The sequence below is a fragment of the Mus musculus genome, chromosome 4 (genome assembly GCF_000001635.26).
Source record: "Mus musculus strain C57BL/6J chromosome 4, GRCm38.p6 C57BL/6J".
Lineage (NCBI taxonomy): Eukaryota > Metazoa > Chordata > Mammalia > Rodentia > Muridae > Mus > Mus musculus.
The window spans coordinates 125,450,509-125,477,518 of NC_000070.6; the positions used below are offsets into that span (position 1 = coordinate 125,450,509).

The 27,010-nt window shown below is 49.4% G+C and overlaps 1 long non-coding RNA gene across 4 annotated transcripts; it reads left to right on the forward strand.

Annotated features, from left to right (window-relative positions):
* The first annotated feature begins 565 nt into the window (after positions 1–565).
* Positions 566–26,693, forward strand: Gm32756. 4 transcript variants are annotated; one of them, XR_003955104.1, is made up of 4 exons: positions 566–877; positions 11,686–17,036; positions 18,270–18,398; positions 26,517–26,693. It is a non-coding gene; the product is annotated as a predicted gene, 32756 (long non-coding RNA). The 4 variants fall into 4 exon arrangements; XR_003955105.1 differs by lacking the exon at positions 26,517–26,693 and having other exon boundaries at positions 11,686–13,161; positions 16,882–17,036; positions 18,270–21,063; XR_001784440.2 differs by lacking the exon at positions 26,517–26,693 and having other exon boundaries at positions 11,686–11,756; positions 12,757–17,036; positions 18,270–21,063.
* The last annotated feature ends 317 nt before the right edge of the window (positions 26,694–27,010 follow it).

The following is a 27,010-nucleotide window of genomic DNA, read 5'->3' on the forward strand; positions in this document are numbered from 1 at the left end:
TCATCTGATCTGCCTAAATGAATGCAGCCACCAGAAAAGGGCATGTTCTATTTCTGCACTGGAAGGGCCCTGTGGCCTCCCCCACGGCCCCATCATAGAGGGTCCTTATTTTGACTCACTGACCTGATGGCTGGCTTCAGAGCTGGGCCTGACCCACTCTCCTCTCAGATGTCCCTCTTGCCAGCTCTTAGCCTTCTGCGCATGCTCAGGAGTCATCGAGGCCTCTCTCAGTAGGACCAGCTTGTCCCTCTTGTCACTGCAAGCCACCATTGGTGGTAAGCAGCCTTTCTCTTCCCTTCCCTGGGCTGGGTATATAATTGGCCTGGCGTTCCCCAGTGGTCTCTGGGGAATTGCTTCTGTCAAGGACATAACAGGCTTATCTGTTAGCCTGAGTTATGCCACTGTGCGCTCAGCGTAAATCTGACCGCCTTCCTGACATTCCAGGCCTGGATGGATTTGTGAATAATTTCACCACCACAATTATTTTACAATTTTGAATCTTCCCTGGCAACTTAATGCATAGTTTGCCGGGAGAAGCTGCATAAATCAGGATTTCAAACAAAGGCTCTCCATCCAGGCCAGGGGCTCCCTAGTCACTCCCAGGAGAGAGGCTGGGGAAGCCCAGAAGCAGTGCATGTAGAGTTGGGCTTCTGTCTCCAGCCCCCAGTGCAGGACCTCAGCTCAGGGCTGATTCCTGCTGGGGGCAGTTTGCAAAGCTCTCCCAGAAAGCCTTTTCTCTTTATTTTGGTGGACTTGGCTGATTCCTGCATTAATAAATGGATGGCAATTTCACCCCCTTTCCTGTTTCTGGAGCTACTGTCCTCTACCACTTCAGAATCCCAGGAAGGCAGAGCCCACTGCTGAAGGATGGAGAAAGGTAGGAGACTTTCCCCACCTGGCAATCCAAGTAGCTCTCCCACTATTTCACAGGTCGAACTTCTGTTGGCGGGAAAGGGTTGAGCTACTTTCAAAATTCTAGAAGTCCTGATCTTGTGACTTGGGGCTTAGGCATTTCAAAGCTACTGACTGACTGATTGACTGATGATTGATTGAGTCATTTTGCTGGAAGCCTGTAAGTTGGAAATAGGAACTTGGGAGTAGATTGCCTAATCTAGCTTCATTCATTAACTTGCTTGTGTGTAATTGTAAGCTAAAGCTATTTAACCCCACAAGCCTCCATTTCTTCATCTGGTAAATGGGACCAAAGTGGGGTCTGGCCTGTGTTGTAAAAGGGGTAGTATATGAAATGCCTATCCTGGTGTCTGACACACATTATGTGCTCAGTGCATCAGTAAACTTGAGCTGATATCATTAACTAGGAACTGCTAAGCCATAGGGATGGGCAGAGCAAACAAACTATCCTGTAGCAGACTCCAACTATAGGGAAAGCAGAAACCAAAATGAAGGGAATACACTGCACCTGCCAGGCATCTGCCATTTTGCCTTCGCTACACAAGAACAGGGTGGGTGAGGGAGCTCCCAATCTGCCTTTTGCTGGAATGGAAGCTGCAGGAGGGGCAGAGCAAGTGACCTTGAAGCCTCCCATCGTGACCCTGTCCCGCCTTCCCCATATCAGACACCTGCCGGCAGGAGCCTTCTCAACCATTCTAGCCTAAAGGACTCCGCTGGTTTGCAGGCTCTCAATCCAGCTATTAGCAGCTCTTTAAGCTCCGTTATCTGTTTGCTCCCAGAATGTCTCATTAGCAGGCTTTATTTAGGCTTTGCTGGCCTGACCAGGCTTGCGTTCACAGCCTTCTAGGTCTGTTTATTAGCCATACTCTTGCCTGGTTGGGTTTTGTTTTGCTTTCGAAGCTTCTGCTAGTGCTGAAAGGTTTCTAGGGTCTTGCAGAGGTGGGAAGGGAGGGGGTTGGGGGGAGGGGGTTGAGGAGGGGGGATGTGCCTGAGGCACTGCCCTTGGTTTTCAGAGTCCAGAAGAAGTCATTCTTCCTTTGGACATGCGAGGGGCATTCATTCACTCATTCATTCATTCGTTCGTTCGTTCGTTCTTTCGTTCATACTCATTTATTCTTATTTACTGAACATTCCTCAAGCTTCTGTCTATCCTGAAGACACTGTGGCAACACAGACAGATCTCTGCCTTCTTGGAGCTCAGAGCCCAGTGGGAGATCCCTAGCTTTCTGAGCTGTTGGAAAGATGTGGGTCCTCACTATCCACAGGAGCACTTTACTAGCACAGATCTTAGAATCCAGGCCAAGATGCAGCCCAAAGGTGGTTCCTATGGGGTCTGATGAAGGAGTGCCCCTGATACAGGATCAGGATCCTGCAGGAACAGGATCTTACCACACACCTGCCCAGGCGCTTCTCTTGACCATGTGGTTTCCAACCCAGCTTGGCCCTAGCTGCGCCCTACCCCTTCCTCACTGGTGATACAGGCAGGGCCAGGTAGAGCACTTGTTCATCTTGCTGTCACTGAATGTTCTTTTTCCAGGCTAGCTTTTCTTCCCTGGTATCTATCCAGGACCTGGGACAGAAAGGAACAGAACAAAACTGTCCATTTATAATCCACATGTATGTCTTCATAGATACATACATGTGCAGGTGCCTGCTTCACATACCTGCACATAGACTTGTGCAAACAGGTAGGCAGGCATGCAGAAAGACATATTTACCTAATAAGTGCTTGCACACACACACACACACACACACACACACACACACACACATACACACACACACACACACACACACACTGAATTATTCATACACACAAGAACACAAGACATGGAGAATGGCAGGAGAGAGGAGAAAGACAAAGTCCCTGAATCAATGAGCTCAGTGCTAAGGAGATGAGGGAAAGACAATTTAACACAAAAATAAGTACAGGACATCAAATGGAAAGGACGCTTTGCGGAAATCAACAGGACTCTGAGAAATAACAGCGGGGCGTGTGTACTTGAATGTCAGAAGGAGAGGCAAACAGCGGGCCGGTTTCAAGAATGGGGCACACTCATGCAGAAGCCCAGAGTGGGGGGAAAACATGAGATGCACTCAAGGACTAAAAGGTGGAAGCCCGGTGTTCCTAGGGTGTACAGCCCCTGCATGGGCAACCATGTGGGGACTCAATATACATACAGGTAAGCCAAGCACACACAAGAAGCATGGGGGTCTCACATGCACACATGTGTAGACAAGCACACACAGGTACATACACGTAAACAGACAACACAGAGCTGTGCACAAATGTGGGCATGAAAAAGACAAATGACACGGCACAGGAGCCTAGGCACACAGGTTAGTGTTTGAACACACAGACACGGCTTTTCTTCCTGAACACAGATGCTACATAGGTGTACTCTATATCTGCGTAGATCTGCTGCCCCCCCCATCCCTGTGGCATTCACCCATGTGTACACATATGACATGCAGAGAAAACCCAGAGCTTCCGAAAGCTTGAAGACCCCTGAGCCGGAGATCATTGAAGTCAATGGCTGTTAAGTAGCTAATCCTCCATTCAGGTCTCTGAACATTTAGGAGCATAATCCTTGGCCTCCTCCATTTCTGGTGGCTTTGAAAGGATTCCAGAGAGTGAGGACAAGCGACGGGAGATTGGAGTCTTGTTAGGGTCCTTGCCAGCGAGAAGCCTTTCCTTACAGAGGCTTCTCTTCCTCTGGGGCAGCAGGCAGCCGAAGATCTCCACCCCATAGAGGGATCTCTGCTCTGTAATCCGTTTTCTTTTGCTTTCTTTGGAGATTAGCCATGATCTCCCCGCTGGCCATTATAGCATGCCTGAGCTGTCTGGGACCTGGAGGGGGTGCCTGAGCTGCCTGGGGGCTGGAGGGGGTCTGTCCCCAGCCAGGAGAGGGATTCTTGAAGGTCTGGGCAGCAATCTGCACAGTGAGGGCAAGGAGAAAGGGGCTCAGGAGATGTGGCCCAAGCAAGGAGCAAAGAGACTTAATCAAAGTAAACAAAGACATCAAATAACGCTTAAAATAGAAACCAAATGGCATCTGCTGAGCCACTCACCAAGTCTCTATTTTGCCATCTGTAAAATGGGACTGAAGGCACTCTAGCTCTTGTTACCACGGCAGCTATGAAGAAAATGGGAAGCTGCTCTCTGGCTTCTTTCACGGAGGCCTCTCCTGAGCCCCCTCTGGCTGTCCCCTTTGTGTGTTTAACTTCGGCTCCCCTCTGCCTGGCCTCTCCTGATGCACAGTCTCATCACCAACAACAGCCTGGCAGAATGGAGGATCACTCTTTTCTTGAGCCCCGCCCCCCTTACACACACACACACACACACACACACACACACACACACTTTGCCTTCCAAGAGATGCTCAGCCCATATTTGCTTGCAGGAAAATTTGCTCCTGGCTTATCCCTCCCCACCAGGAGAGGCAGCCTCCTCCCTGGAGTCTACCTGGATCAGCTCTGGGTTTCAGGACATTTCTTCCCCCAACTGTCCTGGCTCCTGGCTGGTGTCCTGGCGAGGCTGCTTCCTCTTTGTTGCTAGCATGCCTGCATCTGCTCCTGCCCGATTTGAGGCCCTGTGGGGAATGGGAGCTTGTCACTACCACATCCCCCAGGTATTCTGAAGAACGCAGAGCAGCCGAGCTGACAAAGCCTGCTGAAGAGACACGGCCCTGTCCATTCCAGAAAGACAGCTTCCTTGTTTGTTGGCAGAGCCAGAGACTGAACCCAGGCCCTCTACCATGCGAGGCAGGCCCCGTACCACTAAGCTTCATAACTCACCCTGGTTTTGCCTTTTATCTTGAGACAACCAACTCTCCCGGGTGGGCCTTGAACTCACTCTGGAGCCCTTGGAGGCCCAAATTTGCTTTCTCCTGCCACAGTCTTCCCAGGAGTTGGAATTACAGCCGACCCCTTGCCCACCAAATGCAAGCCCAGCTCAGGCAGCCCAATTGGAAAGTCAGACATGGAGTTCCTCTTTCCGGAAGGGCACCCTTGTCCAGGGAGCAGCTTAAAGACTTTGGGTGGGGGAAAGGTGATCCCCGATGCAGTCCTCCCAGCTCTGTGTATGGTTAGAATAAGCTAGAAGGCTGCAGGAAGAAGTAAAGCAAACTGCTTGTAAAATGGAGTGAAAGAATTTGGTATTTCAGAGTCAGTATCGATAGTAGAGAGAGGATAGGGATGGAGAAGAGGGACGGACAGGGCAAAAGGTGCCCCAGTGAAGTGAGGAGATATATGTATATGTGCCATATTATAATAATATAACATGTTAGATATAATTTGTATGTGTCACATGTAATATGCATTAAACATTAATATAGAGCTTGTTTATTTATACAAGTGTGTGTGTGTGTGTGTGTGTGTGTGTGTGTGTGTGTGTGTGTGTGTACCTGCATTGTGGCACATGTAGAGAGGTCAGAGTATGACTCTCAGGAGTCAGTTCTCCTTCCCTCTTGTGGAACCTGGGAATTGAACTCACATCATCAGGCCTGGTGGCAAATGCCCCTCCCTACGCACTGAGCCATCTCTCCAGCCTATGAAATGGGACTCTCAAGATCACATTTTTTTTCCACACCAGCCTTGATCTGGCATCACAGGGTGCCACCTGTCCCACCTCACAGACTCCAGGAAAGCAGGATTTGTGGGAGCTGTTTGTTTGAAGATGCTTTGGGGCAGCATCAAGAATGGCAGCGTGCTGTGGACCGAGCCATGAGGAACAGGCACAAGTGGTCCCCAGGCACTGGTGAGGGGGTTCAAGGGAGACCTCCAGGAACTAGCCAGAACCCAAGACCAGGACCTGACCAAGAACTGACAGGTGGATCACTATGACATGATGGGATCCCAGGCCTAGGGTAGGGTGTGGCGGAACTGTGCACAGGAGCATCTCCTGAGGCTGGCCCTTGGGTCTTCTTAGAGCTGAAGCGCACTTGCAAGACACCACAAGAAATTTTCAGTTATATTGACTCTGTAGCTAGGAGGCTTTATAGGAGATGTCTGTTACATCCCTGGCGCATGCCAGAGAAAGGCAGCCCACAGGAACCTATCTACACCCGCTCCCTGGCCAAAGTGGGCAGAGGCTTCATTGAGGTCATTCTGACCCCTGTGTGGGCCACTGCTGCAGCCCCTCTGCCTCAGCCCCTCTTGACTGCCAAGGCTGAGGACGCACACAGCACGCAGGAGGCCCCAAACATGCCTATCACTCCCGCCTCTGGGGAGGCCTCACGGAGTTCACTCCACTGGCAGCCATTCGGCATGTCTATTAAATTAGATTGAGCAATTACACTGGGTTTCAAGGTAGAAGGGTGGAGGGAGAGGCAGGCATGTCAGGGAAGAGCTTGCAGTGTGAGGCTCCAGGCCCATTGCAAAGATTACACAGCCCACCCTGAAACTGAAGCCATGCTCCCCAATACCAGGTTTCCCTGCTCTGAGTGCTGAGAGTGCTCACTGTGCCTAACTTGGGTTTTGTGACCCTTGCTCTCAGATAAACAAGGGTTAGCATGAGAGGAGCAGACACTGTCTGGTCTGAGAGGGATACACAGTGTGAGCACACCGCCCTGGCACAGGAGAACCCCCCACCCTGGGGAGAGAGGAACAAAACTCATTTTTTTTTTTTTGTCCAGCAGATATTTATTAAGAACATGCTAGGACCCAGTGCCTGGCCTTCAGTCGAAGGTTTCTGCAGAGCAATTAGGTTGGAAAGTGGATGTCAAGACAAAGCACAGAGCCCTGAATATGAACTTAAAGCCCCAAGTTCAAGTGCTTTTATTTCCTTTTAATCAAGAGAAGTTGCAGGAAGCATCCTTGACTTGACAGGGAGGTGGGGACAGGGAGGGGAGCCAAAGGTGGAAGTAGGAAATGAACTTGGAAGTGTCAGCTGCAGCCTGACTAATGAGCCTTCGGTGCCAACCCGGTGGATCCGCCTGTGCCTGAGGGCTGGCACCAGCCACCTCTGCAGACAGTGATGGAGGCCCTTTGCACTCTGACCAGCTGAGCGGGACAGCATGTGTGCTAAAGGTGCTGCGCTGAGGACTGAAGGGAAGTGAGAGGCTGAGGGGCTGAAGCCTTGTCTCACAAGGTCTCAAAGTGAAGAAGCCAGGGCTTGCATTCAATGGGGGGACCTGCACCAGTGTCTCTCAGGCACATGGGGCTAAGGGGGAGGTAGCCTGGAGCCTGCTCCTGCTGCTCTCCTCTAAGCATTTGGAGGGGCTCCAACAAGCAGCATGGGGTCACTGGCTAAGGCTCAGGCAGATAGCACCTCCGATAGCGAGCTTACACCTGGCTGGGATGTGGCTCCTTTCTTCCTGCCCCAGGGATCAGTTGCACTAAGGAGCCAGGAGCCAGGGGAGAAAGGAACTAGGCGGGTCAGAGAGGAAAGCCAACCAAACAGAGAAACACAGCAGAAAGCACAGAGCAGCACTGCAGCTCCGCCCCCAGGACACCCTTTAGAAGGCTCAGGGGCCAGGTACAGCCCCCATTGGCTTAGGCTTTGGCTGGTTGTCATGGCAACATTCGTTTAGACTTAGGAAAGTGTGGTGGTGGCCAGGGAATATGAGGAGGGGGATAGAAAGAGCTTTTTCAGGGCTCTTTTGGAAAAAGGATGTAGGACCCGGGCTGTCCCTGGTCAAGCATCACAGACCAAGCCAGGTAGTCACTGTTGAGATGTTAGGAAAATGAATCTTAAAATGTGAGGGTGCAGAAAACTGTGAAGACATTGGAGGACAATTACAGTTTGGTTCCATTTTTGTCCATTCAACTGGTAACAATACAGAAACGTAATGATATCTGTGCAGAAGAGGGGAGAGCCGAGAGTGAGGGAACTACAAATTGGTAGCAGTCCCTCAAAGCACACTTCTTAACCATCTTGTAAAACCAAGCAACTCAAATGCCCTGTGGCCTGGCAGCATCCCCAAATATGGATGCATAGAGTCCCCTGTCACCCCTGCCCCAGGGGACACACGCTCAGGGGCACAGAGCAGCCAAGTTTCTCACAGTCAAGGTAAACACATCTGCTCTTCACAAAGTCTGGTCTTAAACAGAAACCGCTGGCATCTGCAAAGAGCCCAGCCGTCCAGCCCTGGAGGAATGGCTGGGTGAATTGTGGCCGCGCTCCCACAATAGAACCACACAGAGCAATGAAAAATTGAGGCACGGAGACCACACACAATAACCTTCATAAATCCCAGAAACGGGACGGAGCAGAAAGAGAAGTCTCCCAAGACTACAACCCAAATAAGGAAAACTTGGAGATGTGTGTGTGTGTGTGTGTGTGTGTGTGTGTGTGTGCTCATAGTAAGGAAATGGGGAAGGAAAGGGAGAATGGGAGAGAAAAGGAACAGGAGGGGGAGGACGGGAGAGAGAGAAGGGAGGAGGGAGGGGAGGAGAGAGGAAGGAGGAAGAGGAAGGGGGAAGGAAGAAAACCAGGCAAGCCTCATCTAGGATGATGGGGGCCATGTGGAGGGCCAAAGCAGGATTAGAGGAGAGCCCGGCCCTGCTCAAGCTGGCAGGGCAGAGCCCTGGGATCCTGATTATTTGTTATTAAATAAAAACAAAAATAAATATTTTTTAAAAAGAGGGTTGTGACTAAAGACTGAATACCCCAAATAAGTTTTTGTCTAATCCAATTATGTGGTTGAAGGTGTACAAAAAAATAAATCCTTTGGAACCCCCTTAGAGGCCTCTTGGGAGGCCTTCTCTAGCCTGACTCTGTCATCGTGTGTCCTAGGCCCTACCCTGCTTCCTTCCAACAGTCACCACCTCTTCACACTGCTGTCAGTAGACTCCAGCTGTGCTCAGCATGGACAGGCGTGGAGCAAGTGTTGACGCTCAGGGCTGGGGTACAGCTCAGGTGACAAGGCACTCTGAAGTCACAAGCCCCAGTTTCCACCCCAAAACTCCATGACCCAGGCATGGTGGCACATGCCTGTTGTTCCATCACTTGGGTGGTGGAAACAGGAGGGTCAGAAATGAGTTCGAGGTCATTTTAAGCTATATGCAACCCTGTCTCGAAACAAAAACATACAAAACAAAGTAATGGCTTACGTTGAGGGTCGCCATAACCTTGCTGCCAGGGAGGACTGTGAGATGCTTAGCCACAGTGGGAGCAGGTTGGCTGTTTATTATCTGCATCTGGTCTCCGCATTTGGAGTCTCAGCCCCTCCTGGTCCCCTCAAAACAACTTTGTTTGCACAGGAAACACTTCAGACTCAGAAATCATGTTATTGCCCCCCACACACAACCTTCCCTGCCTGTATCCAGAGTTTCCTGGATCGCCACTCCATCAAATGTACTGGCTAACGACCTGCCTGTGCCTGACAGTGGCCCAGCATCGGGCAAAGGGAACCACAACATTGCCCTGAGTGGGAAGAGACAGAATATGGGGACAGACAAAAAGCAAGATCAGCCTGGAAAACCCCAGTGTAGCGTGTAAAGTGTTGTGTAAGAAAAGCAGGGAGGGAGGGAAAGCCTGGCCTCAAAGCAGATTTAAACAGGGGCATGAGTCCTTGAGTGGATATCTTGGGAAGGAGCCGAGGGAGGAATAAGCAAGCAAGAGAGCAGCAAGGAGAAGCGCATGCGCAGCGGGAACAGCAGCGCCGAGGTGTGTGGCTGCAAGAAGAGTCAGGCAAAGGAGACTCAGGACCAAGGAGGAGGAAGATACATCAGACAAAGTTCATAAGGGCTGTGGCTTTAACTCTGAGTGAGCCAGGAGTCACAGTGTGTTAGGAGAACGGGCTCCACGGATCAAACTCATTTATTTCCTCAGGCTTGGCACCGAGCCCTCCTGAGCCGAAGGGCGTCTTGCTCTACCATGCCATGGAGAAAAGCAGAGGTTGAGGAAACGCATCCGAGGACTTATCCTAGGCAATAGCAAGCTCACACCATGATAACAGCATGAACCCCATCCAACTACTGACCTCCTAGAGATTGCTTCTCTCAATACTGCCGTGCCAGGGGTGATGGCTTCACTTCCTTCTGATACCACCTACCCATGTGGCAGAAAGAGAGCTGACACCTACAAAGTTGACCTTCACATGTGTGCTACCACACACACACACACACACACACACACACACACACACACAAATAAATAAATAAATTCATACAAATGTCTAAAGAAGACCAACAATGTTAACCCCTTGTCTTCAGCCCAGGGTCCTTGACCTGCAGGTTCGCTCACTGAGGTGAGCCTGTGGCCTCCTATTTCTGACCTATCATCCTTTGAACTACAGTTGGAGCCAAGCCCTTTTCTTTACTGGGCCTCAGTTTCCTCCACCTGCAAAGACAGGAGTTGAAACGATTCTGGCATAGAAGAGCATGTGGCTAGACAAATCCTGCAAAGCCATGGCTGAGCCCTGCTGTGACTGTCACAGGACTGTGACTGTAGGTATGTGTTCCTGAGGCTCAGCCAGGTTTGGATGCAGGAGTGAGGAAGTCGCCCCACCCCCTGAGAGCTCCCTTGTTTCAGGACTGCACTCAGCTCTGCCACCACCCTCCACTTACCCCACAGCTGTGGGTAGACATCTCACCGCTCAGCCCCTCCGCCTCCCTCTCTCTCCCTCCCTCTGCTTCTCACCTGCCTCCTGCCTTCCACCCCCAGACCCTGAGAGAGGTTCATGGCCATTCTGTTCAGAATCACTTGTGAGACTAGCAGGTGCTTGTGGGACAATGGACTTGAGGCAAGTCCTACTTCCTGAAGCCTCTTAGAAATTGGGAACAGCTTCTGAAGATGCAGTTCTGTTTTCTTTCCTTTTTTCTTTTCTTTTTCTTTTTCTTTTTCTTTTTTTTTTTTTTGGCCCTGGCACCACCAGTCCAAACAAAGGCATTTGCTGCTGGGAAGGCGACAATTGTTTCCGTTCAGCACACACTCGCTGCCAACACCAGTGTTTTCTCTTGGAAGCCAACGTTTGGTTGAGAAGACAATGCCAAGCTAAATATTTTTCTCTGCATAAAAATCCCTTTAATTTTTTAATCATTTGGCAAACATCTCCTCCTCCTTCCCCCACCCTTCTGTTCCTGGGCTCCCTCTCGCTCTCCCTGCCTCTGGCTGGGTCTCTGCGACATCCAACATCTGCACAGGCAGGAAGATTTGATGGGTCATAGAGATGTCTCACAGACACTGGGTTGTGTACAAATGCACAACTCCTCTGTGAGATAGCATTGCTTTTTAAGATGTCTTATCTGAATAATTGAGACTATGTCTTACTCTGTAGCCCAGGCTAGCCTCTCTTCATTATCGTACCTCAACCTCCCGAGTGCTGGGATTACAGGTGTGCATGGCTGCACAAGATTTTTATATAGATTTGATTTCAGATGTAACATTCCTCAGCCTCTGCCTTCTCCAAGTCTCTATAGGTCTTCCATTAAACTCTGCTTAAGAGATCAAGCAGACCTCCATGAGGGGACCCTTGGCTGTTATTCAGGGGCAGGGGAGGGGTCATGGCAGCTCTCCATGCTCTATGGTTAGTGGAAGCATTTTTCTGTTCCTTCTTAATTCCTCCATTCCTCTGAGGAAGAAGCCACACACCCATTCCACCCACCATCTGGCACTCCTGGTTTCTAAGTTCTCAGGCTTCATAGGCAGAAGTGGTCCTGGTTCCCTGCTCTGGATGTCACCTCCGCTGGGACTGGATTCCCTTCTCGTACCACCGCCTCCCCTGCTGAGGCCGCCTCGTCCTCGGATCTCCTCTTGCACTCCGTGTATACTTATGTCCACTGGGAGTGGTTTGTCTGTGACAAGCTTTTAATCTGTATTACATGCAGATCTCCTGAGCAGAAGCAAGAACCCCAGGAGAGAGGATGTCACCTGGGTAGGACCTGCAGAATGAACTTAAGTAAGTAACTCAGTAAACAGAAAGGGGGAGGAGGTGAATCAGAGAACAGGCGAATACATTTATGAACCACCAGATGGGTGAGAGCCGAGCCCTGCACCCGTGCCTGAGGACATAGCATTTGCTCTGTCATTGGAGGTGAGGCCGATAAATGTGAAATTGTGTGGAACAAGTCTCAGCGGAACCCTGCACTGCAAAGGACGGTCATGTTTGCTCATCTTTAGTGACAAGAGCTCTGTCACCCACAGTCTCAGCTTTGGAATGTGGACTGTATGGCTGGGTTTGGCTCCTGCCTTTGTCAGTTTTTGGCTTGTGTTCCTTTGCTCCTCTGAGCCTCAGTTTCTTGGTTGGTGAGATGGCATGCACATGCACAGCCTTCGTGGGTATATACATGCTTTGTGGGCATGCACAGCCTTCATGGGCACGCATATGGACATCCTTGGTGGGTGCACACATCCTTCATGGGTTTGCAGAGACTGTGGGGATCTGACCAGATGGCACTGGTTTAACATTGGTTCTTATGTCCATTAAGGAGGATGAATCTTTAGGCCGGGAGGCTACACAAGTCCATCTTTAGGGTCCAGGGACCATCTGTGCTCTCTCTAACCTCTAGCATGCAAACACAAGGACCTCTGACCTCAGTGGGGACACCAGTATTTCCATCAAATCCCTGTGTCCTCCCCTTACCTGTTCTAGCTCCTGGTGAGTGTTTGATATCATGTGACCCAGGTCACATGGGTAGATATAGACCAAGCCTCCAGATAGGAAGGAGAAAACTTTCTGGTAGCAGCCACAAGGGGAATAGCGGCACAGGAGAGCAGTGGGCTCAGTGGTTTTTAGGCCTGGTGCCCACCACAACCACTTGGCACCAAGAAGCAGAGAGCAGGCCCTGCTGCAGGGCCAGGACAGGAGCAGGAAATATGTGCTGGCTTTGTAACCTTGTCCATGTGATTTGACTAGTCTACCCCTGTCTCCCTGTCTGTATCCCTCCCTGTATGTACAGCCATAGCACCAAACACAATGCCTGGAACAGCATCTGGAGTAGAGTGAGCAGAGCACAAGTGTCAGCCCTTGCCGAAGACTGGATAGCTGTCCCCACCCTCCAATTCCTCTCATTGCAAGCGGACAGTGTGACCCTACCATGTTGACCTTGATCTTGGCCATGCGTCTTACTTTGGCTATGGAATATGTGTGAGAGGGATAGAAGAGGCTGTTTAAGAACATCTTCTGGTTCTCTTCCTTCATCCTCACCAGAAAAACACCGTCCATCCTGGGACCTGGGATGGAAAGATGTGTGAGATCCAGCCAAGTGCAACCAAGTGCAAGTGAGCTGTATCCCTTATGGCAGGAGATCAAGGGAGGAATGTTTGTTACCACAAGTTGCAAGACTGCAGGACTGCAGTTACAAGTATGGACTAGTGGTCTCCCGGTGGTCATTTCTCCATTTTATTGCTGAGAGGAATGATCATCTGAGTGACCAAATGGCTTGCTCATAGTTACAGAGACTAAGTAGTAAGGACTCAAATATCCCACTCATTCAGCTGCTATTAGCTGCAGCTACCCTGGGGTGGGTGCTGTAAAGGCTGGGAACCTGACTCGCAGGGGACTTACTCTGTACAGGCAGAAACAAAGAAAGCAAGTCACCTAGAAAGCAGACAAGGTGTCAGGCAGGTATGGAAAGGGATATATAATAGGATGATAAGGGTCAGGCTTGTCGCTCAGTCGGTAGAACGTTTGCCTAGCATGTTTTGGGCCCTGGGTTCAAACCCCAGCAATGCTTAAATCAGGCATGGTATATGCTAGCACTAGGGGAGTGAAGGCCGGATGAGCAGAAGTCCAAAGTCATCCTCAGCTACTCAGGGGGCTTGAGGCTAGCCTAGGCTACATAAACTCCTGTATCACAGAAGGAAAAAGGAAAAAGAAAAGAAGAGGAAGGAGACAGGATGAGAAGTTCAAAGCTGAAAATGAAGGGAAGGGTTATAAGGAAAAGAAAGAGGGTCTCTAAAGAGGTTACATTATCACGGAGGTGTGTGTGTGTGTGTTTGTGTACTCGCACGCGCATACACATGTTGTAGAAGGAGGACAGTGGCCAGTACATGCAAATGCCCAGAGGTGGGATCCAGCACAGAGCACCCCAGGAGCCTGAAGCAGCTGCATGGGGTTGGTGGGAGAGGTAGAAAGGAAGAGGGAGGAGCCCCGAGAGAGGCAGAGCACACACAGACTGTGTATGCTCTGTATGAGACACAGCTCTGTGCTGTGTCTCAGGCACTCACTAAGGAGTCTGGAGTTTATGCATAATTCGGGGTGTGGGGGGGAACTGAAGCACAGGAGAGAATTATTGGAGCTGTTGTTTTTGTTTTTGTTTTTCAAATTGCTGCTATTAGTATGGAGAAATGATGCAGGTAGTCAGCTGGAAGGGGGATGGTGAAACTGAACGGGGTAACCACAGTGGAGCCACACCCGATAGGACCAGGGGTGGATTTTATAGGTCACTGGAAGTAGGGCTAAGATAGAGGTAACTTCTGAAGGATGGCCTTCGTGTGATTTGGTGAGGGTGTTGAAGATACTGTGCTGGAGTAAGTGGGAGTTGGTGTAGGTCTGGGATGGGGGTAGGAGGAAGCAAGGACTTGGCATAGGATTGACTGCACAGCCTCCCAGGGAAACTGAGTGGTTGTGCAAGGTTTCACACTGGAGGCCAGTGAGAGATCAAGGCTAGGGCACAGATGTTGGCACGGTCAAGTAGAAATAAATTAAAAGGGGGAAGCAGAGTTGAACCCCATAAGACCACACAGCCCAGGAGGAGTGGGAGGCACCACTGTCAAATTCCAGAGGCGAAGGAAGCTCCTTGTCAAGGTGACAGAAGTCACCAACCCAGTGTGCCCGAACACTCAGAACGAGGCTAGCCCCACCAAGATGAATGGAGCTTGTAAATGTGAATGAGGTTCCAAATAGCTGGTTGTGAGAAACTGTGTCATATGATCCCACATACATGTTCACACTGATTGCACATTAAAACAAGAAAACCAAAAGTGGGACAGATCAAATCCAGTGGCCAGACAGATTTGGCTTGTCTTCCATTTCTTTTCGTTTCAAAGGTGGTGTTTGTTTGAAACATAGGAAATTGTTTTGTGTGGTGGTTCCCACCTCCAATTCCAGGAGACTGAGGCAGGAGGATCACTGTGAATTTGAGGCCAGCCTGGAATACACAGGAAAGACCTTATCTCCAAAAACCCAATAACACCAAAAGGAAAACCTTCTTTGAACCTTGAAGCGTGGCTGTGCTGTTTTACGTGTGCAATCCTACTTTTTTAGAAGAGTCACTGCAGGTGACCCAAGTACTGTTATTGTTGAAGCAAAAGACAGTCCACAGTTGTCCTCAAAACTCTCACCTTCCTATGCTTTGGGGTCCCCAAGCTTCCTCAGCCAAAAATGTCAGATATCTCTGCAAAGGCAAAGGTTGACAGGGTCTCACTCCAGTCTGGACTAGACTTGGTTTGGCCCAGAAACCATTTTTATCAGAAACATCCCATCCAAAGAATACAAGAAAGAATGAGATGTCCCCAGTCCCTTGCCTCAGTCCCCATGCCACTGTTCTGTCCCCTGCACCATCTTCAAACACAAAGGCATTTGTCACATGGTCAAAGGAGTGGTTTGGGAAGATGTCCACAGACCATACTGGGTTGGCCTCTGGCCTAGACCTGAATCAAGAAATGATGGCCTTGATTCCCAGTTCAAAGCTGCCTCATGGTCCTAGAATATCCATGGGCTCCAAGCAACACCCACCTGGATGTTGGCAAGAGTCCAGGAGGGAGTTCAGTCAGTTTTTCAAAGGTGCCATCTTCTCTTTGGCCACACGCTATTCACTGTTCTTGGATACCTACATGAGGTGGTGCTCCAGGGAGGAGCCCAAACAGCCTGTTTAGGAGCATAAAGAGAGCTAGGGAGAAAGAGACTCAAAGGATCACAGAGTGAGGCAGGGTCCTTCAGGCCTCCAGGGACCAGCCCTAAGGGCTGCTGAAGGAACAGAAGGAAGAAAGCAATACGTTTTCACTCACTCCAACCCTTCCTAGTACTGAGCAGGGAGCCAAGAACGTGATAGAACAAGATAGATCTGCCTCCCGCCTCCTGGGCTCACAGGCCAGTCAGCAAACGATGAAGCAAATGAGCATGTAAGCCTATGTCTAATGAAATCTGACAGGCACTATGAAAGATGGGGATTTGGTGTTGTGAGGTTGCCAACAGAGGTGTTGGAATGAATCTGAGAAATTAGGAAAGGTTTCCCTAAGGACGACATTTGGGGGCTGGCATCTGAAGTGTGGTTAATTGCACAAAAAGGAAATTAAGTAAGGCAGGTGGAGAAAATGGCATGTACAAAGGTCCTGCTGCAGAAGGGGATCAATTTGTATCTATAGACTTCAGTCCATTCTAACCAACGCAAAGACAACTAGGGGAAACATGGTAAGACATGCACTCAAGAGGGAAGGAATGACTGATCTCTTGGGGCCACATGGACGCAACAGACTGAAGTAGCAGACAGAGGCGAAGAGAGACTTTGAAGCTGGGGCTGAAGAGGAGAAGACTAGTCCATCAGTAGATCAGGAACACCGACTCGTGGCTGAGGGAATGCTAGAACATGGGTCCCAACCACCTGGGCTTATTTGGATACAAGCACCCCTGATTGGTTCCCATCTCTCTATGTCATCTTCTGGTTCACTGAGCCTCAGGCTGGATCTATATCCCCTCTGGGATTCAGTAGCCTCAGCTATAAAGGAGAGGTCAGCTTACCTGGTGGAGGTATTGATTATGCAAGACAACACTCAGACACAGCTTGGCAGAAGTTACAGTTGTGTTCTCCTGTGAAGTGGGGATGAGCATCCAGATGGGAACGCTACAGTAGAGCAGAAGTTTGGGGACAGGGAGGGCCCAGCTAGTGAGAGGTGACTGGAGCAGGATCCCCACCTGCCCTCACAGTTGGTCAGGACCTCTGCTTCCCGTGTCTGTGTTTTTCCACCTGCTCAGCAGGTGGTGGCATCACCTTTGGGCTGATGGTTGTCATCTTCCAGGAGGGACATGGAAACAGGACATCCAGGGGCTCCGTGCTGGCATCTCTGTCTCTCTGTCTCAGCAGGTACCTCGACTCTGGAGCCTGATTTTAAAAAAGAAGAGTCTGATCCCCATTGGTGTGCCTGGTGCTAACTTCTGGGGCCTTTCCTATGGAACCGGTTGCTCTAGAACCTTCTGGATGGATCTGCCAGGGAGCTGGGGGAGTATGCTGCTGCTATGGTTAGCATCAATGGGTGACAAGACAGAAAACAGGTTCCATGTGTGTAGGTCCTAAGACTTTAGTCTGCCTTTAATTGTAAAATAACATTTATTTGTGTGTGTGTGTGTGTGTGTGTGTGTGTGTGTGCATGTGTGCCTGTGTGTATGTGTGTTTCCATGTGTGCCTGTGTGTGTGTGTGCATGTGTGTCTATGTGTGTGCATGTGTGCCTGTGTGTGCTTGTATGTGTGTGCATGTGTGTGTGTGTATGTGTGTGTGCCTGTGTGTGTGTGCCTGTGTGTGTGTGTACCTATGTCATAGTGTTACACATGATGGTCAGAGCACAATCTACAGATTGTGTTCTCGTCTTCTACCATGCTGGACCCAGGGAGTGAACTCAGGTCGTCAGGTTTGACAGCAAGCACCTTTATCTCCTGAGCCATATTGCAGACCCTTAGTCTGCATTTACAAACTGCTCTCATCAATTCTAAGGGTTTGAGGTTTTTGGTTAAATGTGTTTAAAGAAATGTGAACAAAATAACGTGGGGAATTGGGGAGGTAATTAGTACACATGTAATATTTATTGGCTTTTGCTTAATTATAAAGGCAGCATATGTTCAACCTGGAAACTTGTAAAACCCAGGAATAAAGCAAACGGAGAAACTGGAAACAACAACAACAATTAAAAAAAAAAAAAACCCAACCACTCAACACAGATTCTCACTGTTAAAGTATTCATGTGCATTATATATTATAAAGTGTGTGTGTGTGTGTGTGTGTGTGTGTACATACTCTTTTTTTTTTTTTAAAGATTTATTTATTTATTATATGTAAGTACACTGTAGCTGTCTTTAGACACTCCAGAAGAGGGAGTCAGATCTCGTTACAGATGGTTGTGAGCCACCATGTGGTTGCTGGGATTTGAAATTCGGACCTTTGGAAGAGCAGTCGGGTGCTCTTACCCACTGAGCCATCTCACCAGCCCCGTGTACATACTCTTATTAGAAAACTGTAGCCAATCATGCTGTGGTTTGGGTGTGACCTGTCTCCCCCAGAGCCATGCTTTGATCGTTGGCTTTCCCAGCTTGTCTGATTATTTGGGGTACCCATGGAATCCTTAGGAGATAGAGGCCTGGTTGGGGGGACATGAGACATTGGATAGGCTTTTAAAGGCTACACCTGGTTTCTGTCTCCTCCATGCTTCCTGGTCTATGATGATGTGAATAATCTTCACCTACCCCTGTTGCCATGACAGGCTCTCCCATGCCTTCTCCACCACGATGAGCACCTGAAGCTTCAGTTGTTTTGGTCATGTATTATGGTCTCAGCAATCCAGAAGAAACAAGCAGTCACTCAACAGGCACTGAGCAGTCTTGGGATGAAGGTCTGTCATCTGTGAAATGGGATTGCTGACAGGACTTTCTTAAAGAGTTTTAATAGTTCAGGCCGCTCTCCAGTCTATTCAGGGGCACTAGGCAAACAGAGGCAGAGGCAGGAACACGCCTAAGCCAGCCTGGCTCTGAGCTCCTTGAAGCCCCATCCTGCTTCCTGCCCAGGTCCCATGCGTGCCTCCTGCTTCTCTTTGCGAGTGTGTGCACTTATATTTATACTTATGCTGACGGCATCACCAGGCTGCTGAGCGGCCAGGCTCTGCTGCACTTTAAATCGTCTCCTGTGTGCGTTGGCTCAAATCAACATACATTCTTCTAGGGCACTATTTTGAATGTCTGCATAGGATTCTGCAGTCTAGACAAGTGGCTGGTAAACTTCTCTCAGCCTCATCTGGGAACTTGTTGCAATGCAAATCCTCAGCCCTCCACCCCCGCCCCTGCTCCTTCTTGCATCTGAGATTCTGACGATGGAGTCCAGGAAGCGGTGTCTTAACGAGCCCTCTAGATGGCTGCATCGTTAGCTGTTCTGTGTTCTTCATATCTATCTCCTAGACTTGGTGTGGTTGGAGTTGTTCCCAGGCTTGGACCATCACATACAAGGTGAACTAAACTTCCTCATCTATTTGTATCTGTGAAGATTCAAAAAAAAAGGTTTTAAAATAAAGCAGGTATCGAAATCAGATCAAAACAAACGTAAATGTAATCGATGGGATATTTAAAACGAGAAGCTGATGAGATTTAGGTTAGACTTAAGAAAGTACCAGCCAGGAGGAATAGGGCTGAAGCACTGCAAATCACACGTGGTGACAGTTCAGGCCCAAAGTCATTCCTGGAGGTTCCCACGGCTGGAGGCATTTTGGTGAGTGCAGGCCTTTCCTAGCTTGGCTCTAACGGCTAAGATGTTTATTAACGAGACAGCTGCTGTCCAGGCCCACTCATCAGAGGGAGGCCAGAGGGCTCCGGGACTGTGGAGATAAGATCAGGAGGGCAGGCTGGCCACTTGCCTCCCAGATGGCAGGCCCACTGTGAGGCCCTGGACAGCTCCTCATGGCTGCCCTGCCAGACTGCATCCCCATTAGCCCAAGGCTAGTGCAGGCTTTCAATATCCTCCGGAGCCCTTGCCCCAGGTCTCAGAGGACACCCCCATCTGGAACCACACTGAGTTCTGTCAGCAGGACCCTGCAGGACCTATCCTGCCACCAGCATGTCATGACTGGCTGCCGGTTCTAACTCCGCAGCCAGCTCACCAGCCTGCCTGCTGGCACTGTTCCTCTGAATCTGCCAGCCTGGGAAAGGGCCCCTCACTGAACGGAGAAAAGCACCTTCAGATGCCGGCACATCTCAGTCTCCCTGCCTGTGAAATGGGACAATGGCCACTGTCCCGTGCAAAAGGGCAACCAACTCAGGCCATGACTGATCTGCTTCCATGTTACAGGATTTTAGCATCTTTAATATTTACTCTGGGAGCTACTATCTATGACTGGTAAGGACAGCATGGGCCTGTGGGTACATATTAGGGCTAGGTTTGAAATCATAGCTCACCACCTACTGCCTGTGCAGCCTTAGAGAAAGAACATCTTTCTGAGTCTCCACCTGACCTTCACAAAGGACAGGCCCTGGTATTTGCTTCACCAGACCCAAGGACCACCAGATAGGGATGGAACACCCAGCACAGGGAAGAGCATGCGTAAGGCAGGGGCTTGATGAACCCGGGTCTCAATTCTGTTTCATCAGGGAAACTCACATTCCTTTTCGGTAAGGTGGGATTCATGTCAAGGCTGCCTTGTGGCCGTGGTCCATCACCTGCCACCTGCCACTTTGGATCTTGACCTTGTCAGCTCGCATGGGCCTCGGACACCACAGCTCACCTTTGAAATAGGAATGTGCCACCTAAGTACATTTGCCGATGGAACGGAGGCTGGATTCTGTGTGTTGTCAGATATGGAGAAGGGAGGCACCCTGGGGAGGTAACTGTGTGCCTTTTCATTTTGATCAGACATTCTTTCAGGAGACAACGACTAAGTACCAACTCAGTAGCTGGCCACTTTCTGCTAGCCCATCAGTTCTTTGTATTTGGGATCTATGGAGGAGTTCACACTTGACTCTCCACTAGTGATGGGGTGGGGGTGGGGTAGGGGTGAGTGACGAGGGACCACAGTGGAGGTCAGAGGTGAGCCACCCTCACTACCTCCAGGCTGGAAAGCCTGTTCCTCAGCCAAGCCTCACATCCGTAGCCGTGCCCGACAGCCCCTCTCCCACAACCTCCAGGATGGTAAGACCTTAAGAAATTCCAGGTTAAAAATCGGCTCTCAGATTCCATTGTAGGTTATTCAAAGGAGAAAAAGAATAAAAATCAATGTGGACCCAGTCTCCTGCTCCGAGGAGCCGTCGCATCTTGTTTGTAACCCGAAGGGATCAATAAGAGATGTTCCTTCTGTTCTGTTTCTTAAGCTCAATACGATGGATGCAATTTGGTTGACAATTATGAACAATCAGTTATCTTGTAGGCTCGCTCCCGCCACCGGCTGCCTGATCGGCAATCATGAGCTATTACCGAGGTGGGGGCGGCACTGTGGAGGGGCCGGCTCCTGCCCCCTCACTCGGGATCTCTCAGAAGTGAACAGAGTTCTCCGATCAATGGAGCCACTGGGACATAGAAGTTATGAATGCTTCAGCCCCGAGTCCTGGCTTCTCGAGTTTTCAGACCCATTAGCCAGGGTGAAGGCTGATATTGATGAAATCATCTATCTCTCCGCCTTTGGAAGTTACAGGAGTCTCTGGGTTAGGGCTCTCAAGAACTCCAAAAGCCAGGTGTCCCTGGCTGCTGGTGACACAGAGGGACTGAGCTGGGAGAGGAAAAGGCAGGCAGGGATTGAGGAGATGGTTCAGTGGGTAGAGAGCTTGCCATGCAAGAAGGAGGACCTGAGCCCCTGAGAACAGGCATAGCAGGGTGTGAAATCCTTGGCTGGAAGGTCAGAGAAGAGGATCCCTGGAAGCTAAGAGGATCCCTGGAAGCTCGTTGTGAGTCAGTCAGCCAGGAGATGCAGCAGCAAACAGGAAGAGACGGGTCTCAAACAAGGTGGACTGTGAAGATGGGCCCTCTGGACTCTGTATGGTCACCATGGCATGCATAGCATCTACTCTCTCTGTCTCTCTGTCTGACACTCTGTGTGTGTGTGTGTGTGTGTGTCTCTGTCTCTTTCTCTGTCCATTGGTGAAATACAAAGCATGTGGTCACCACCCGTAGGACTAAGTAAGCACTCTGACTAACTAAGCAACTGGGACTGAACTGCCCTTTGGAGTCTTAGACCATTTTTTGGATAACTGACATCAGTTCAGCATCTCCCCGAGTTTCTCAGGCCCCTCGAGCTTTTCGAATCATCTTGGGGGGGGGGGGGGGCTATGGGAGCTAGGATCACAGTATCAAGCTAAGGGGTTTGGCATTTGGTAACCTTTGGTTGGGCTTTACCACCTGAAAGCTGTGCTGTCCTGAGCAGCGTCCCCTCATGCTCCAAACCTGCATTTCCTTTCTGTAATGTGGATGCAAATCGCATCCACTACACGGAATTGCAAGATAATCCATAGGGAATGTAATCCATTCGCGTAGCGTATAGTAAGTGATTAATAAACATTAGCATCACTGTTAACATGAATAATAATGATGGGAAGCAGCTCTAAGTCATGGACTATCTTTGGGCTGCCTTGATAAAGTGAGAATACTTCTCATTATCTGTACTTACCCATGTGTTTACGCCGAGCTTCTCTACCTGTGTGCATGCTTCACAAGGCCGGAAATCAACAGGCTGGCTTATTTCTCCTCTCATTTCCAGCTCCTATCCATGTGTTTGCCATGAGGTGGGCTCTCCATGTGTATTTATCAGTGAATGGATTGATGGAAAGATGGATGGAGAGCATTCAGACCCAAAGCAACGTATGGAGGAATGGATTTACTTTAGCTTATTAATTAAAACCCGCCACTGAGGGAATTTAGGGCAGGAACTTGAAGCCAAGTTATGGAGGAATGCTGTTTTCTGACTCTCACACTAGGCTCATGCTTACCCCTGCCTAGAGAATGGCACTGCCCACAGTGGACCAGGCTATTCTGACTCAATTAGCAATCAAGACAACCCTCCCCCACCACAGGCAGACCACGGGACAATCTGATCTATTCATTTCTTCAGTTGAGGTTCTCTCCTCTTTAGTTTAGATTTAACAATAATTAAGCTAACTAGGACACAAGAGAAAGCAACAGCTTACCATGGACAGCTCCTTACAGCCGCTCAAAAGGGCAGTTGAAGGGAAGGGAAGCAGGGCCTCTCTGTTTCTGGGGTGTCTGGGGAGTATCTCATATCTGAGTCAGAATCTAGCTCTCCTCTCTTAGGCCAGGACATTGCTTCTAAGGACAGACTGGAGCCTGGGATCCTAAGTATGCCCCCATCCTTTTGTCTAATCTTTGCAATACTGCCCTACTTTTCCTCGTACTGAACGGCGTGACCTTGTGCCCTGTCTAGTCGCTCAAGCCATCTCAAGTTCAGGAAATGATCTGATTTACTCAGAGCCCCTGAGATTTCACTGGCTTCTATTCTTGAGGCTATTTGCATTTTAATGACCAACGATAAAAAATTTAAGTCCAAGCAGTGATATAGAGCTGTGGAGACAGCCTTAGCCCTTGCTCAGAAGCCCTTTCTGATGTTCAGAGGGAAGGCCTCTGGGTAAGAAGGTTTGGGGCCCTGGCTGATGTCCTATGGGGCAGGTTTATAGGCCTTGTGACTTTTTATTCCTGTCTCCATCCTTAGCATCTTCTGCTCCAAATTACAGAACAAGACTCAGATCTCAGTGTCCGGGTAACAGGGAGCATTTCAGACCCCCTCCCTGAGCCCTCCTTATCTTTTCCCCTTCTCCGTCACAGCTATCCTGGCTGGCAGCACTTATTCTGAGTGTCTCAGAGATGTGACCGCTGCAAGAGGAAGCAGAGGTAGGCCTAGAACAGCCAGATTGGCCTGCAGACAACTCAGCCCCTCCCTGTAGTTAGGTAGGAGTAGTACAGACGGGGCACTGAGGGCGGGCATACAGCTGGGAGACACTTGACAGCCTCCTTTTAAACAGCCCCCAGCCCAGGACCCCACAGCTACCACAGGCTCTAAGAACACTGCGAGAGACAGCAGTGCAGAGCGAGATGGGCCAGGAAAGAAGCCATTTCCCAGGTTTCCTGGGCAGGAAATGGCTCTCTCGGTGAAAATCAGGCATGTTCTAGCCCAAGTGGCCTGTCTGTGCAGTGCTCATGTGGCATGGGTGGGGCAGTCCTAGCTAATAGCAAAGCACTACATCTCTGGCATGAAGACTCAGCATGACCTTGCAGCCCTCTTCCCAGGCCACTCAGTGGCTTTCTGTTAGTGAAAAGAGCACAGGTTGACCATGGCCCTGTCAGCTGGACAGAGCCACGGCACACATCTGTTCATGCCTGCATATACAGGCATGGTGGGCTGGGTCCAGACCCAATACCTAAGTAAAAGTGGCAGGAAAAGATAGCACCAATCCGAGCTGAAGCTCCTCAGTGAATTACTAGATGCAGCTCATACCACAAGGTACTGGAGAGCTAAGTCTATAGCCTGGCTCAGTGGTAGAGCACTTGCCTTGCATGCACAAGGCTCAGGGTTCGGTTCTGGTATTTCTAAAAACAACCATGAAGCAAGATCGAGAGACCAGAAGTCAAGTGAAGCAAAAAGATAAGGGCTACCTGTGTTATTATACCTGTGACACCGAACTATACACAGCATGGGCAATATCTTCTTAAATCTCAGGACAGTGTTACCAGACCATTTTACAGACAAGGAAACTGAGACTTGGCAATTTGTTTAACATCATGCTACCAAAAGGCAAAGCCAGAGTCCAGAGCAGGGACTCCATTCCAGTGCTTCCATTCCATCCACTGACCTCATGACCCTAGGTCCTCAGTTTCCCCATCTGCAAAGGAAAAGACTTTACCTCAATTACCTACAGTGTTATTGGAAGAGAGCAGATTATACACATCTCTACAGACAGACAGACAGACTGATGGACGTACAAAACTTTCTAAGCCTTACATTTTTTTCCCTTTTCAGTCTTGGGATTAGAGATTCAGATTGTGTGAGCTGGCAGAGAACGTTCCAGATATTCTTGGCACAAAAAAATCTGAGCCCAACAACTTGAGAAACTCTCTTTAGCTCACGAGAAAGAGCAGAAGAGATGCAGAGGATGAAGCAGCCTGTGCCAGACTTGGCAAGGTCGAGGGAGACTTGAGAAAGAGGCCCCTGACAGTGTGTACCTTGACATCTCTCATCCCTGATTCTAACCCACCCAGGAAACTGAGGGGCCCAGAGCCTCTTCTGCACCCAGTAACCCTTTGTCTGGTTGGCTCTGCTCCAAGCCACCTCTCCCAGGGACTAACCTAACACATCCACCATTCCTGTCTCTTCCGGAGTCAGGGACCACAGAGAAAGCCCCAGGTGGGTTCTTTGAGGATGGGGAATGATCACCGGAAGTTGACCTTCTGAGTACTTTGTCCACAGCTAGGAGGTCACTGAAAGCAGAACACAGGGCACTGGGAGGGGCCCAAGCAGGGGCTGACTATGAGCCATTGAGCGAGGCCTAACCTCCTTAAGCCCCATTCTCCCTTTACCTGCAGAACTTTCTTCTCACCTCTTTTGTTTGTTTACTGTTTGAGAGACAGTCTCTAGTAGTCCAAGCTACTACTCACTGTATAGGCAAAGATGACCATGGACTTCTGTTTCTCCTGCCTCACCTCCCAAGTGTTGGGATTATAGACATGCAGCACCAAACCCCATTTGTAAGGAGTCGATCACCCAAACTAAGGATTTGTGCATGTTAGGTAAACACTGTACCAACTTTACACATCACTTGTGTAAAGTATCACTCTGTTAAATGTGTGGGGAAATGTGTGTGTGTGTGTGTATACACATATACACACGAGCATGCTGTATATGATACATGTATGAATGCATGTGCATAGTGCTTAATACTTGTGTGAGCTCATGTGTGAGTGTGTGTAAGGACGGAGTCCTATGCCTGATTCCCATCTATTGCCATGTATTGGTCAAGGCCTGTGGGTGACGACTCGTGTTTACAAGCTCCTGTTGTGCAAACCTTGTTCCTTGATTTAAACTTCTGGTCAAATAAAATTGACTGCAGCCAGTTACTGGAGGGACTGGAGTTAGGTGGTTTAGGAGTGACCTGGTTGGAGGAGGAGAGATGGGAGAAAAGAAGAAGGAGAAGGAGGAAGAAGCCGCCATGAGGGGAGATGGACCATGAGCTTGTGGCCAGGAGAAACAGCAAGTATCTGGGGTACACACACTGCTGAGGAGGCAGCCAGGCCTACGGTTAGAAGAGTAGATTAAGGGTGATCCCCCCAGTAATTGTCAAAGCCAAATAAAATAGCCATGGTCTGAGTCTCATTTATTTCTAAAGCCAATCGGGGATAAGCTTAAATCATTCACACTCCAATGAGGCTTCAAGGGTCTCCTCTTGGCTTCTTCCTCCCAGAGTCTGTGATCTCCCCTAAGGCTCTCATTCTGCCCACAGCTTCCTTTCTCCTCCAGGAAACAAAGCAAAAACAGAATCCAATACGTACCTCTAACACAGACCTCTTCCCACTCTCTCACACCCACAAAGGATGGTCTAAACACATCCGAAACCTGCGGGCCCCAAATTGTCTCCTTCAGTTTCCCTAAAGTCCCTGTAGACCTAATGCTGGCTACAGTGTCACTGTCATTCATCTAGGTTCCTCCATATCTTTATCTCCATGAAAGGCCCTGGGCTCCTTCCCACATTCCTCTCTCCAGAACCTCACTGGCTCCGGGCCTATCCATCCAATTGGAGACAACAAAACCGTTTTTAAAAGCACAAGTGTGGAGCCTGGTAGCACATGCCTATACTCTCAGCTACGAGGGAAAGCTGCAAGTTCAAGGCCCATCTGGGCAACTTTGTAAGACCTTCTCTTAAAACAAAAAAAGGAAAACTAAAAAGAAAGCTAGGGATGCAGCTCAATGAGTAGAGAGCTTCCCTGATATGCACAAAGCCATATTTTAAAACCAGTTATCTTCTTTTCCATTCAGACTGTTTCCTAGTATCTTCTGGCCTGGTTCAAATCTCCTTCTCTGCTGATGGTCACCCGTGGGAGTATGACTCGCTAAGATCTCTGAGAATCGCACAGAGTGCTGGAAACCCAGCAGGACAACATGGGAAAGTGCCACGGAGTGCCTCATGCAGTATATATGCTATGCAAACATGTTTTATATGTTGTATAAATATGCATGTGCATTACATAAAATATGTATTTTCTTAATTTCCGATCTTTGGTTTGACAGAGAAGCAGTGTAGTGTGTGTGTGTGTGTGTGTGTGTGTGTGTGTGTGTGTGTGTGTGTGGTGTGTGAATTGGATGTGTAAGGAAATGAGTACTGCACATAATAGCATGCACTGAGAGCCTGCCGTAAACTGTCTGTTTCTCCTTCATTCAGCATCTACTGACACCCACTATCTCCTATGTAATGGCCCAAAGATACACGAGTTCTGGCCTTATGCATCTGGCATCCGATATGAACTTCCTCT